Below are 14,238 nucleotides of genomic sequence, written 5' to 3'. Positions count from 1 at the left end.
CGGTATGCGGTTTTGCTGACCGCCTCCCGAGCCTCAAAGCTCGACCAGCCCAGGTCAACCTGTATAGCCTCGTTGGTCACTGCACCATGGCAGCTGAGAGCTATCCGACCAACCTCGCGCTGGCGTCGCTCCAGCCACTCCCGCGTGGGCGCCGACAGGCAGAGCACAGCATTTGCGAACGCCAGCGCCGGCATATGAACGATTTTCCATAGGAAACGTGGCTGAACAGCGACGTTACTGATGGCGAAGTTTTAACAGACCTGCCCGGTTTCTGACTCGAACGGATGGACTGCGCAGGAACCCGTGGTGGTGGTGTATACTAGTCGCAGTTCGCGAGCAGTTGCCATGCTCGCTAATTAACGTGACGTCCGATCTTGAGGTGTTATGGTTCATAATCCATACCTCTCCAAAAAGTGCTACTTGGCGTCTGTTACAGACCCCCCAGTACCATTTCTGATTTCTGCCATACACTTAATAACGTCATAAGCGAACTGGTAACAGCCCGCCCAAGTGCGCAAATCCTGCTCTTCGGTGATTTTAACTTCCCCAAGATAGACTGGTGTAACATAGAATTATTATCGGTGTCTGGACACACAGAGACCAAGAATTTTGTCGATTGCTGCCTTTAACCTTTCCCAGCTGGTAACTGAACCAACCAGGATTTCGCAGCAAACTGCCAACGTCCTCGATCTCGTACTAACCGACCACCCTGACAGCCTTTCATCCATTTTCTATTTACCCGAGATCAGTCATCATAAAGTCATCCATGCCACTTTTTCACTCAGTTTGTTGGCACGGGATACCTTTAAGAAAACAATATGTCTATACGACAAAGAAAATTACGAAGCAATAACTGAAGCCATGAATAAATTCTTTCCTGTATTTGAATCAACTTTCCAATACCGTTCCATTAACAACAACTGGACGCGCTTCAAAAACAAACTAAATGACCTCACAAACAAGTTTATTCCTAAAGTCACCTTTCGTTCCTCTCACCAAAAACCATGGTTCACAAAAACCCTAAAACGCATAGAAAAAAATTTGCGTCTTTGTGGCGCCGCCAAGCAAAGAGCACTCCCATGTGCATGGGATAAATATTACGAAGCTGAACAGAGCTACGTTGAGTCACGCTAAACACTATTTTTTGCACAATAATCTACCAAACCCATTAATAATCCGAGGCAATTTTGGACAGTCATAAACAACAGTGAAACGCGCCCTATTACGATAACTAACGAATCGAACAAAATTATTGATGATTTCGATTGCGCTGACGTGCTTAATTACGCCTTTGCTACTGTGTTTACTAACGAATCTGATGCACCTCCCATTTCGCCATCGCTTAGTATAAACTCTTCAATGCCAGCCGTCGTTTTCAACCTAGACGGTGTTTGTGCGGTCATCGACAAAGTCAAGTGTACATGATCTTCCAGCATGGACGAGGTAATTCAAAAATAAAAAAACCGCACAAAGCGTATTGCCGCAGCATATCTGTCTTTGATATTTGCTCAGTCTCTTTCTTCAGGTTTCATTTCGGATGACTAAAATTGTAACGGTCGTTCTAGTCCACAAATCAGGTAACAGAAACTCGCCGCTAAATTACCGCCTCATCTCCCTAAGAAGTGTGCCTTGAAAAATCAAGGAACATGTCATCTACTCTCTTATCATGGATTTTCTTGACTCGAATAACTTTTCATCCCGCTCAGCACGGATTCGGCAAAGGTTTCTCGTGGGAGACACAGCTGGGTATCTTCCTGCACGATGTTCACACTAACCTTGACACTAACATACAAACTGACATAAAGTTTCTGGATTTCTCTAAGGCATTTGATAAAGTATCTTATCACCGTATAATATTGAAACTTACAAGACTTAATTTACTTCCTGCTGTTTTGAATTGTATTATAGAATTTCTTAGTAACCGCTCCCAATCTGTCATTATAGATAATCACTTATCTAGCTCTGTGCCAGTAACATCAGGCGCCCCTCAAGGATCGGTTTTTGGCCCTCTATTATATTTAATATATATTAGTGACACCTTCACAAGTGTCCTCTAAGACCCGAATATTCGCCGATGATTGTGTCATTTATGGCACTATACATAGCACCTCCAATCAAACAGCCCTGCAGAAAGACCTCGCCAACATGCTAACATGGTTTAACGGTTGGTCAATGACACTTAATGCAAACAAATGTAAAGTTATGTCAGTCAGGCGTAGCAATGATCCCCTGGTATTTCTTTACCAAATTGGAAGCATGTCTCTCGAACTAGTCGAGTCGTATAGTCACCTAGGTGTCACTGTGTGCAATGATCTCTCCTGGCATAAACATATTTCTAACGTTATATCATCTGATAATAAGACACTAGGCTTTAAGAAGCGTAATCTTCGTCAGACTCCACAAAAACGTAAAGCTGCTTGCATACACATCCCTTGTTCGAGTAAAACTGGAATATGCATCTGCCATCTGGAGCACACATCAAGAATGTCTTACCAGCTCACTTGAATATGTTCAGAACCGCGCTACTAGGTTCATTCACTCACAATATTCATGCGATGTCAGTATTTCTGCACTTAAAGCAGAATCCGGATTAACACAACTATCTAATCGCCGACGCATTGCCAGTCTTGAGCTCTATCACAAGTTCAGCACCATTCATAATGCGCCATACATCGTACCCGCACCACGTATCAATCACCGCGCCAGTCATCCGCAGCAAGTCGCCCGCCAACGTGCCCAAACCGCTCATTTTTCCGCCTCGTTAATTCCTCGAACAGCTGAAGACTGGAACGGCCTTCCTGCTGACATTGTTGACATCGCTTGCCCGTCTTTGTCCCAACAGCGTGTGATTGATAACTTTGCATACAGCTAGTGATGCGTACATAACGTGGAACTTACATAACCTCCCCCCCTTATGTAGTACCCCCTCCGGGGGTTTTTAAGGACAATGAACTGAACACCACGCGAACTAGCGGCAATGGATGGCTTTGCGGGCAAAAGGAGCGTCGGTAATTAAAAGACAAAAATTAATTTAAGTAGAACAAACCTATAAGGAAGCAGCACAGTCCGTTGAATTTCTTATGTTTTCAAGCTTTTAGCGCTGTGTGCAGGAAGAGGCGCCGGTGAGGATCGAATTTAATAAACAGTTATTGGGTTTTACGTGCCGAAACCACGATCTGATTATGAGACGCGCCGTAGAGGGGGACTCCGGATTGATTTCGACCACCTGGGGTTCTTTAACGTGCACCTAAATCTGAGTACATGGGTGCTTTCGCCCCCATCAAAATGCGGCCGCCGTGGCCGGGATTCGATCCCGCGGCCTCATGCTTAGCAGCCCAACACCATAGCCACTAAGTAACCGCGGGCGGGTAGGGATCAAATTAACCGAAGTGGCATGCTTTCGCGAGTTCAAACTAAAGGAGTTTTTCTTCTATAAGCAGTGTATGGTGTCTCTTTAGCAGAACTTGTTGTTGGGCGATTTGGTACATATTAGCGAACATTGTTTAACTGCGCTAACAAACGGACTGCGCTAAAACAGACTGCGCCCGTCCTTGTCCCATGCTCTCTCTGTGATCTGTTTGTTAGCGCAGTTAAACAACGTTTGCTAGTATGGTGTCTCGCTGGGACGTTCCAGTGCGTTCGAATTAAGAGACGGTCGAGTAAACGAGAATTGACTATAAAAATAATTTAATAATTGAACATTGTATTTGTTATGCAAGTAATGTCCACCTTTTTAATTTATGAAGCACAGTTACACTCTGCCACGGGTGATTTTGTTTTATTGCAGTACTCCGCGTCCATCAGATACATACAGGGTGTTTCAGTTTACTTGTGCCAATTAAATTGTGCGCTACGAAAATGCAACTTGCTTAGTATTGTTTAGTGTCCTCTTGACCAAATCAAAGTATTTCTTATGGTGAGTTTAGATCATTAATTAACTATAATTAATAGAACAACTTTTAAAGTGCATTGTATTATACACAATATATCTTAAATGGAGAAGTTGTAGGGGACTGCGTTCAGATAAGGACAGTCAGAAGGGAATCCCGACTATTTCTCTTTATTCAAACGAAATATTCACTTGTTATAAAAAAATCCATGCACACATCGGAACTGAGCTTCATTTTTCAGCGGGCGCCTTTATTTCAACATAAAAAAATGTTGATTAAGAGAAGGTGAGAAATGCGGCTTACGCAGTTGCAGGAGGTTCCGATTTTGAAAGAATCTAAAAAATATAAATAAACATTTCTGTGGTTTCGTACTTTTTATACTTACTTTACACATACATTTGAATGAAAATAAATTCACCGAATTGTTTGCGGAAGCCCACAACACAAACGAAAAAAAATGTAAAACTTCCCTTTTGAACAAGAAGCTAAAGAAATTGGCCTCTTTTCGCAGTTTTTTAATGTCTTGTTAAGGCGAGTTTCTTTCAAAATTTTTTATGTGCGTACTTTGCTACATGCTAAACGCGCAGTAGCATGTCTTTAGTCGGTATTACGTACCAGTATTCTTAATTTTGGCGCCAAGATTGAAAAAGAATGACACATAAGAAATTTGACACTTCGCGGCCGAATTAAACAGAAAACAATAATCTCCGATTTCAGTAAAATTTTCGCAGCATTATCTAATCTCATCGATTGTGCTTTATATACAAAGACACGTTGCATTATTTTGTTTTGAGCGCAAAAAAACGCAATGAATAGGTGGCGGTGTACGGGGTGCCCCACGGCGCGCCTTTCCTAGAATGCCGCACCACGCAAGCGTTAGGTTCAGTTAAGTTTTCGATTTGTTCCACGAACTAATAAGCCAGCCCAAATGCTACAGAGGGAACACAGGTGCTTTATGTAGGAGATACAAAGCCGCGGTACTAGCTCTCATGGCGTCTCCTTGGATATGGCGTTCTCCTGCTGAACACGATGTCGCGGGCTCAACTCCCTGCCGCGGTGGCTATATTTCAGTGGAAGCGAACACAAAGACACCCCAGTACTTTTGATTTAGGTAAACGTAAACTAGGACAGGTGATATAACTTAATCCACAGCCTGCATTTCTCATATGCCGGCTGTTACTCTGAGGCAATGAAAACATTCGGTGAACCAAACAATCAGCCATAAACATTAAATAAATCGATACATTCTTCTAGCAAAATAGTGCGTCATACTTTCGTCGTGCATGCCTTAGCGTGATGTAAATAAAATGAAGCTTTACAGCTTGATGAGGAAGTGGCGTGAAATTGCGGAGGTCCTCAAAATGAAACAAAAGTTGTTGCGTCTCGTGCACAGTGTGCTGGCATGACAGCGTTATCTTTTGTGATGGCTGCCACTTGACGAATCCACTAAGAAGCAACTTGCAGCGGTGCAAGAAAGGAAAGAAATATATTTAGGCATATTTAAGGGCGTAGATGTGGCTGTGATAGTCGCGAAACATTGCCTCAAACGTGTAACCACACCGGCTGACTTGAGACGCATGACAATCCGTGTTGGTCGCATAACATGACCGGATCTGACGCTGCAGATAGAAAAGAAATTGTATCAAAGTATATTTTATCGTTCAATTCTGTGGCGTTGCTCTGTATTCGGGCTGCAAACAAAGCGCGAGTGCTCTGAAAAAGTGGCACGTGACTCTTGCTCGTAGCGTAGCGTATTTGGGCACATTAGTGCCCTCAAATATGTTACCAAAGAATGACCGATGCTGCACGCATGAACGTATGAATAGGCCTTAAGCAACGGAGATGGATCGAAGACAATGGTCTTGGCTTTCTCTTTTGCCGAGACGTTTCCTGGAAGAACGAAGCAAATGAAGCCACGGCATATACGATAAGTAGCGCACGCCAATTCTGGTGAGCGTCAGTGTTTTTGCTTTTGAGCGATAAGCGCAAGCGTCGATGAGGTTTTGGCGGCGTAGGGCAATGCATTGGACACGACGTGTGTGTGGTCACCGTCTCTCATTTTTCTTGCGACCGATTCATAATGCGTTTGGTCTGCATGCAGCGTCGATAATTCGCTGTTTGAGGGCATTAATGTCGCTATGCGCAATCGCCGAGTCACGTGGTACTTTTTGAAATCTCGCGTTATTTTTCTTTTTTTTTGCAAATAGCAAAAATTAAAACCACAGCAGCTGTCTTTATGAAAAAAATATATAAATTTGGAAATTTCTCATTAGGTTCTGGAAATTCTCCACTAAAGATTTCGCGTTTAAAATATTACTTGAAAAATGTTATTGTTAATTAATGATACAAACTCAAAGTAAAAAATTAATTGAGTTCCTAAAGAGGACAGTGAACAATAATACGTTCGTTGTGTTCTCGTAGCATACACGTGGATTTTTTAAGCTTTGACATTAGCAAAAGAAAAAAAAAACCTGTATAGTATATACCGCAGCCTGAGAACCTTTCTCTCTTCTTTCCCTTGCGGAAAGAAGCTGGAGTCTCAGATCCAACATTAATTAGTTATTAATGAATTAAGTTAGTTATTGTCACTACCTCAAACACCCGACTAAGTGGGGCTTTACATTTATTTATTTTATTTATTTCATACTGCATACCAAGAATCGGTCCAAGCAGGACAGGTACAGTAGGCAACATAAAAGCACAAACATAAAAAAATTACATAGGAAAACATTACGCAAAATGGAAACATAGCACCAATTAACAGTAGGTATTGCCTATAAACAGTACGTACCATGGGAAGATATTACGCGAAATTGAAACATAACACCAATTAACAGTACGTATTAAGGCTCTAGGTCACAGAAAATTGGCTAAGATCAGTTAGACGGTTCCATTCTAATACAGTACGTGGAAAATATGGAAACTGAAAAGCATTAGTTTTAGCAAAATACGGTGTTAAAGAATGGGCGGGATGATGTGTATGTCTAGTGGACAGAGGAGATAAATATTCATGCCGGTCAAGGGCTAACTTATGATTAAGAAGTAGGTAAAGAAAGTTCAGGCGGTTCTTTTTTCGTCGTATTTCAAGTTTTTCAATGTTAGCAGCCATGAGTCCAGACTGCGAGTATGTATTTTTAAATTTAGAATGAAAAAACCTAACAGCCTTCCTTTGTACAGCTTCAAGTTTTTTTATGTTCGCTTAGTGAAGGGGTGCCATACAACACAATAGTATTCTAGTTTAGGTCTGATGTACGTAAAGTAACTGAGTAGTTTAATGTTAGAAGGAGAATTTCTAAACTTATGTTTTAGAAAACACAACTTACGGAAGGCGGCAGACCATATGTTGTCTATGTGTAGGTTCCAAGACAAGTCATTAGTTATTGTGACGCCGAGATATCTGTAATTGGTTACCTGTTGTATTGATGTTGAGCCAAGGTTATACGTAAAATCAAGAGGTGTTTTTGTACGAGTTAAGCAAAGATAAACAGTTTCTTGTTCGTTTAGAGCCATATCGTGTTCATCACACCAGTTTAATGTGTTATTAAGACAAATTCAAATTCTGTTGATCATTAGTACAAGTAACTTGACGAAAAAGCACACAATCATCGGCGAACAGTCTGATTTGAGTTCCTGGTAGTACGACGTTAACAATGTCATTTATATGAAGTAAAAACAACAATGGCCCCAGAACACTGCCCTAGGGCGCGCCTGGTTCTACAGGAAGAAAGCTCAAATTGTTCCCCTCAATTGAAACAAATTGGGCACGATCTCTGAAGTAGTCTTCAATTCATGCAATGAATATATCTGGCAGATTTATGTCGTTAAGTTTTGTAATTAGATCGTGATGAATAACTTTGTCAAATGCCTTGCTAAAATCAAAGAATATGACGTCAATTTGACCATTCTTATCCAGAGTTTCTGCAAATGAATGAACCACTGTGACTAGCTGAGTTGCGGTAGAAATAACCCTTTCTAAAGCCATGCTGAAAGTTAGTATAGAGTTTTGTTCAAGAAATTCCACAATGCGTTTAGCTATTACATGTTCAAGCATTTTAGAAATTGGTGATGTTAATGAGAGAGGACAGTAATTTTCTAAGAGTAAATGGTTGCCTTTCTTAAAGATGGGAACAACCTGAGCCTTCTTCCAATCACTAGGTAGTTTGCAGGTAGTTTCGGTAACAGTGAGTAGGTAGTTTTGCAGTTAACAGTGAACATCGAAACAGCACAATGACAAAATGAGCGATAATTTCTGCATATCGGTGAAGATATACATTAAGTATGTTGTCTGGACCGCAAGATAATTTTGTGTTCAAGGTCAAAATCATTGAAACTACACCAGAGTATGATATGAAGTCAATCTTCAGTGGGTTGAAACACTCTTTGATGAGGTGTAGTAAGACTTGCCTTAACAAAGACGCTATGAAAAAGATAGTTAAAGTGCTCCGCAATAACTTTTACATCTGTAACTGTTTTTTAATTAACTAAGATTTGTGATACCTGCCTCTTGTAGTCGCTTAGGAAGTTCCAAAACTTAATAGAATCATTTTTTCTAAAGTTTGGTAGGGTTGTTTTGAAGTAAAAATCCTTTGATTCGTGTAAAGCGCGTACCAAATTTATTTTGAGTTCATGAACAACAACGGATTGTGGATTACTCTTCTTCAATTGTTTTAATTTGCGTTTCAAATGGATAATCTTACGTGTAATCTAAGGTGTGCTTTTATAAATCTTTTTACATTTGGTCGGTACGGAAGCGTATGCATTGACCGCACATTTCAGTAAATCGGTTCCATAGCGCATCAACATCTCCCTCATTTTGAATAAAGTCAGTGTAACAACTTTCCATGTATTCTACAGTAGAGGCATCGTTAGATCTTGAGTAATCCTTGAAGCTTCGTACGGTTGTGCGTTTGGGAGTCACACAGTTGATTAGATGAATAGGACGACGACGAAGTTACTCAGTGCTAGAACGCACCTGTGCCAGCTAGCCAGTTTTTCGTCAAATTTTCATCAGTCTCTGGAGCGCTTTCCGCGTCCTGGCTTGAGGTGATGGACGCGGAACGTTCCGCAGGCTCGTGCGGCCAGAAGTCTGCAACTGCAAGCTCTTCTATGAGTCAAGGCACCTGGTCAACCACCAGTGAACGCCCCAGAGAGACTCTTACTCCTGTGGCCATGGATGCAGAGCCTATTGCCGGCCCGTCTGGCCAGATCACTACATTGACAAGCTCCTCAAGGAAACGAGGCACCTGGTCCAGCACCAGTGAAGACACCGAGGTCTACTCAATCACAGGTGACGACTCATCCGATGACAGCTTCGTGTCGGTGAGGAGCCGAAGGGCTAAAAGGAGGCTTATCAAGGCGTCGTCACCAGCGAGTACGTCAACCATGCAGGCAGACAGTGAACGCTGGCCGCACACCATCCTCTTCATGCCAGTGGATTCTTCCGTCAACCTTCGAGTATTGAACAGGCAAGCTCTCTCTGTTTTTCTTGAGGGAAAGGCGCCAAACGAAATCAAGGAAGTCCGGCTGAACACACGAAAGAATGTTCTAGCTGTCGACACAACCCGTGGAACCACGCTGGAGACGCTACGACAGATCACAGAATTGGGGAACATAAAAGTACGACCGATCATACCTATGGATGGGGCCTGCACTGCAGGTGTGATCTACGACGTTGACTTGGCTATTTCGAACTCGGACCTGCCAATTCTAATCAAACCGGCATACGAAGGAGTGGTCATCACGCACGTATGCCGACTCGGCAACAGCCGTTGTGTGAAGATTGTGTTCAAGGGGGATTCCATCCCTTCACACGTAAAGGTCGGTCACTTCCGACATGTCGTACGGCGGTTTGTCCCAAAGCCGCTTCAATGCCACAAGTGCTTCAAGATCGGGCATGTTAAGGGCGCCTGCGCAAACTCCCCAATGTGCCCCCGGTGCGCGGAGTCACACACTGTAGATGTCTGCCGTGCAACAAACTTTAGGTGTGGCAACTGTAAAGGCACCCATGAAGCGACGTCTAAAGAATGCCCAAGACTCAAAAAAGAGTTCGAAGTTCTGAAGCAAATGGTCAGGGATAACTCAACCCATAGAGAAGCCTCAGAAAAGATCCGGCGTCGACGTCGTCATCGACGAAAACGCTCAAGACAGGGTGGAGTTCGTGCGCCGCTTGTGCCAACGCCATCATCCTCAAATAGAATGCCCGAGAGCACAAGGAGACCTCAGACGGGAAACGCTGCCGCCGTGGAAGAGTGGCCGACGCTTGCAAGCTATCAGTCTTCTAAGGAGCCTCCACGCTTGACGCTCCCATCGAAGCCCGCTTCTGTTGGTGAGGCTTCAACAGTCGACTGCCAAATGATTCCGGTGCTGCGATCTATTGTGAATGTCATAAGGGCCATGCTGACAAGCATTGACACTCCATCTGCTCGAAGTGGGCTACAAGTGCTCGACGCGCTGCGCCCCGTCCTAGCAAGCCTTGAGTGAAGCCATGACTGACAATCACCAGTCATTTCGTAAGGAGGTCAGAGAAGCGTCGATCCTTCAGTGGAACGCGAGAGGTCTAAGATCTCGCATCGCCGATTTTCGTCAATTTGTTCTCACTAACCGATTTCCAATCATTGTCATCTGTGAACCAAGATTATCCCATCCAATAAGACTATCCGGCTACGAGACAACATTCTCATCAAGCGACATCAAAAGCAGCAAGGTCGTCGTGTTTATTCGCCGTGAACTTACTTACGTCGTCCAACCGGTGCAACCTCATGACGACAATCAGTATGTGTGCATGACTGTTAAAAATAGGAATGTCACCTTTGCACTCTTGAGGGTGTATCTGTCTCCATCAAGCCGATTTGACACCAAAAGGCTAGAAGACATCTTAAAAACACAACCTGGTCCATGGGTTATCACCGGGGACTTCAATGCACACCATACCATTTGGGGAAGCTCTAAGGTTAACGCGACGGGAAGACGACTAGCTTCCTTAGCTTCCAACAATGGTCTCTACCTGCTGAATGACGCGAGTCCAACATTTCTGCGGGGACTAACATACAGCAGCTGCCTCGATTTGACTTTCGTCTCCCACCGCCTCGCCACACATGTTAAGTGGTTTTTGGACATTGAAACGCACGGAAGTGACCACATCCCCACTTACCTCAAGATCACGGGAATGTCTAACACGTATACGTCCACCACGATACGAAGAATAGATTGGACTGTCTTTAAATCCCACATTGAGGACGCTTGTCACAAAGGCCTCTCTTGTGGACTTCAACAAGCCATCAAGGAAACGGCACAGACAGCCACGCGCACACTCACGTGTTCTCCAAGGTATTCTGAATTCGACCTGGAATTGGAGCGGCTTCGTGCGATTCGCCGTCGTGCAGAAAGAAGATATCGACGCACTAAGTCAATTCAGGATCTAAGAACAGCCAGGCGAATGCAAAAGAAGATACAACGCCGCATGGACAAACTAGAGGCTCAGCGGTGGTCGAAATTTTGTGCGTCGCTAGATCCCCGCAAACCGCTATCTCAAATATGGAGAACTGTGCGTGGTCTACGTTCTGTTCCAGAACAGCGTTTCCCGTTTAAGGCCCTAGCACTATTCCAGCGCCGACAAGACATTGATGTGGCGGAAGACTTCTGTGCTATGGTTGCGGGCCAGCCAACTCGTACAGGTTCGCTTACATTGAACCGTATTCCAGATTCACGAGATTCACGCATGGATCTGCTTTTCACGACGCAAGAGCTTGACGCGGCGCTCGCCCTATGTAATCGGTCGTCGTCGCCTGGTCCGGATGGCATATCTTACCGCATGCTATGTCACCTTGGTGAACGGGCACGAAGAACACTCCTTAATATCTATAACGAGTCGTGGCAGGCGGGCAACGTTCCCCAAGATTGGAAGATCAGCCGCCTGGTACCGCTTCTGAAGCCTGGCAAGTCTCCCTTAGAGATTACTTCATACCGACCAATTGCGCTGGCAAGTTGCGTTGGGAAGGTAATGGAGCGAATGATCCTCGCCAGACTTGAGTGGTACCTTGAACACTACGAAATCTACCCGGACGCCATGGCTGGTTTTCGACGTCACCGATGTTCTATCGACAACGTTATCGATCTGGTAACCTATGTTCAACACCAAAAGACGTGTAAGAGGTTATCTGTCGCAATGTTCTTAGACATAAAGGGAGCCTACGCCAACGTTCTTCATGACGCCATACTTGAAGCATTGGAATCGGTGGGCCTAGGCGGTCCATTATATCGTTGGACCCGCAGTTATTTACATAGGCGGTCTCTCTTTCTTAACACTGAAGCTGGCCCAACCTCGCAATACTATACGCACCTTGGAGTTCCACAAGGCGGTGTCTTGAGTCCCACACTTTTCAACCTTGTACTCATTGGTCTCGTGGAACGACTTCCGAGCACAGTTAAAATATCAATGTATGCCGATGACATCTGCGTCTGGGCATCTGGTGTGACACGGCCGCAAGTACGCGCCAGGCTTCAAAAAGCTGCCACGTCAACATCGGTATACTTAAATGAACAAGGCCTCAAGATCTCGCCAGAAAAATGCGCATTGGTCGCGTTTAGCCGAAAGCCAATGAGATCATACGATGTCTCTATCGACGGCCAAAGCATACCTTATGTCAGGACGCACCGATTCTTAGGCGTAATAATTGATCGTGACCTCTGCTGGAGTCCTCATGTGGCCTACCTAAAGAAGCGCCTGACAGATATCTCTAATGTGTTTAAGTTTCTTGGAGGAAATGTCTGGGGTACTTCAGTACATGCAATGATGCAGCTGTACAGGACGCTCTTTCTTGGGTACTTGCGATACAGCTTGCCTGTGCTGACCAACACCTGCAGAAGTAATATCCGCACACTCGAGAGCGTCCAGGCCCAGGCACTTAGAGTGTGTCTTGGATTGCCGCGGTGTTCGTCAACGGCTGAAACAATTGCCATTGCACACGATTTCCCAGCCAAGACCCATATAGTCATGGAAGCGCTCAGAGCACACGTAAGACACCTTGCTCGAGCCCCTGCCCATCATCTAGCCTCATTGCCAGATAATCGACCACGTGCTTCCTTTTGCGAAACAGTCCTGCCTTATCGTGCATACCTTCCATCAGGTTATACAGCTCCAGCGAAAGTTCCGTTTCCACCATGGTGCTTGGCTAGAGCAAATGTTCGACTAATGGTACCAGGAATACGAACAAAGGCCCAACTCTCGTCTCCAGCACTCAAGCAGCTTTCACTGCTCTTGCTGTATGAGACTTACAACGAGCATCATCATCTTTATACTGACGCTTCCACCACGGTGAATGGGTCTGCAGGATCGGTGATCTTTCCTGCAAAACCTTCCACAATTAAGATTCGACTATCTCACCAGACTACATCGACTGCCGCGGAGCTTGCTGCTATTCGTTGTGCACTTCGTGTAATTTCTGAAGAACTACCCAGGAAATGGAGCGTGTTCACTGACTCCAAGGCTGCTCTTCATTGTTTGGTTTCTGCCCTACGCCGAGGACCCCACGAACAACTAGTTATGGAAATCAGACTGCTGCTTCACCACCTCGTCGAGCAAGGACACGACATCACGTTGCAGTGGATTCCAAGCCACTGTGGCATAATGGGCAATGAACTTGCCGACGCAGCAGCACGATCTGCACACGAGGAGGGCTTACAAGACTCCATTCCATTCTCAAGAACAGACGCTGCAACGAAAATTCGTGTGCTTGCAAATGAAGCCATCAAAACTTTATGGAACACACCCAGCCTAAAGCATACACGTCTACACCGACTGGACCCATCCCTTCGACTTCGACCCCCGCCTAGACTCTCTCGACTCGAAACAGCTGTACTTTACCGACTGTGGCTTGGTGTCGCCTATACAAGATCCTTCGCCTTCCGAGTCGGTATGGATGACAGCGCGGCTTGCAGACACTGCGGCGGCGAAGAGACTATCGAACACGTGCTTTGCCACTGTCCTCGATACAGCGCGCACCGGCTGTCACTAGCGACCGCGTTGGCGCGCCTTGACGACAGGCCACTTTCAGAACAGTCAGTTTTGGAATGCCGACGTGAACTGTCGTCGCAGCAAAAGTCGGTCAAGGCTCTGTTGACTTTTCTACGTGACAGTGGCCTATTAGAAAGACTCTAATGACCCCATTTCGTCCCTTCTCATATTTTTTTTTCTCATGCTTTCATTTTTGTCACGCTCTTCTTTCCGTCTTTATTTCCCCTTTCCCTTCCCCTAGTGCAGGGTAGCAAACCGGACGTTTTAAGTCTGGTTAACCTCCCTGCCTTCCTTTCATTTGCATCTCTCTCTCTCTACACTTACAAGATAATGATC

Source organism: Dermacentor albipictus, chromosome 1 (assembly GCF_038994185.2).
Source record: "Dermacentor albipictus isolate Rhodes 1998 colony chromosome 1, USDA_Dalb.pri_finalv2, whole genome shotgun sequence".
Taxonomy (NCBI): Eukaryota; Metazoa; Arthropoda; class Arachnida; order Ixodida; family Ixodidae; genus Dermacentor; species Dermacentor albipictus.
Note: the sequence above shows the minus strand (reverse complement) of the source record.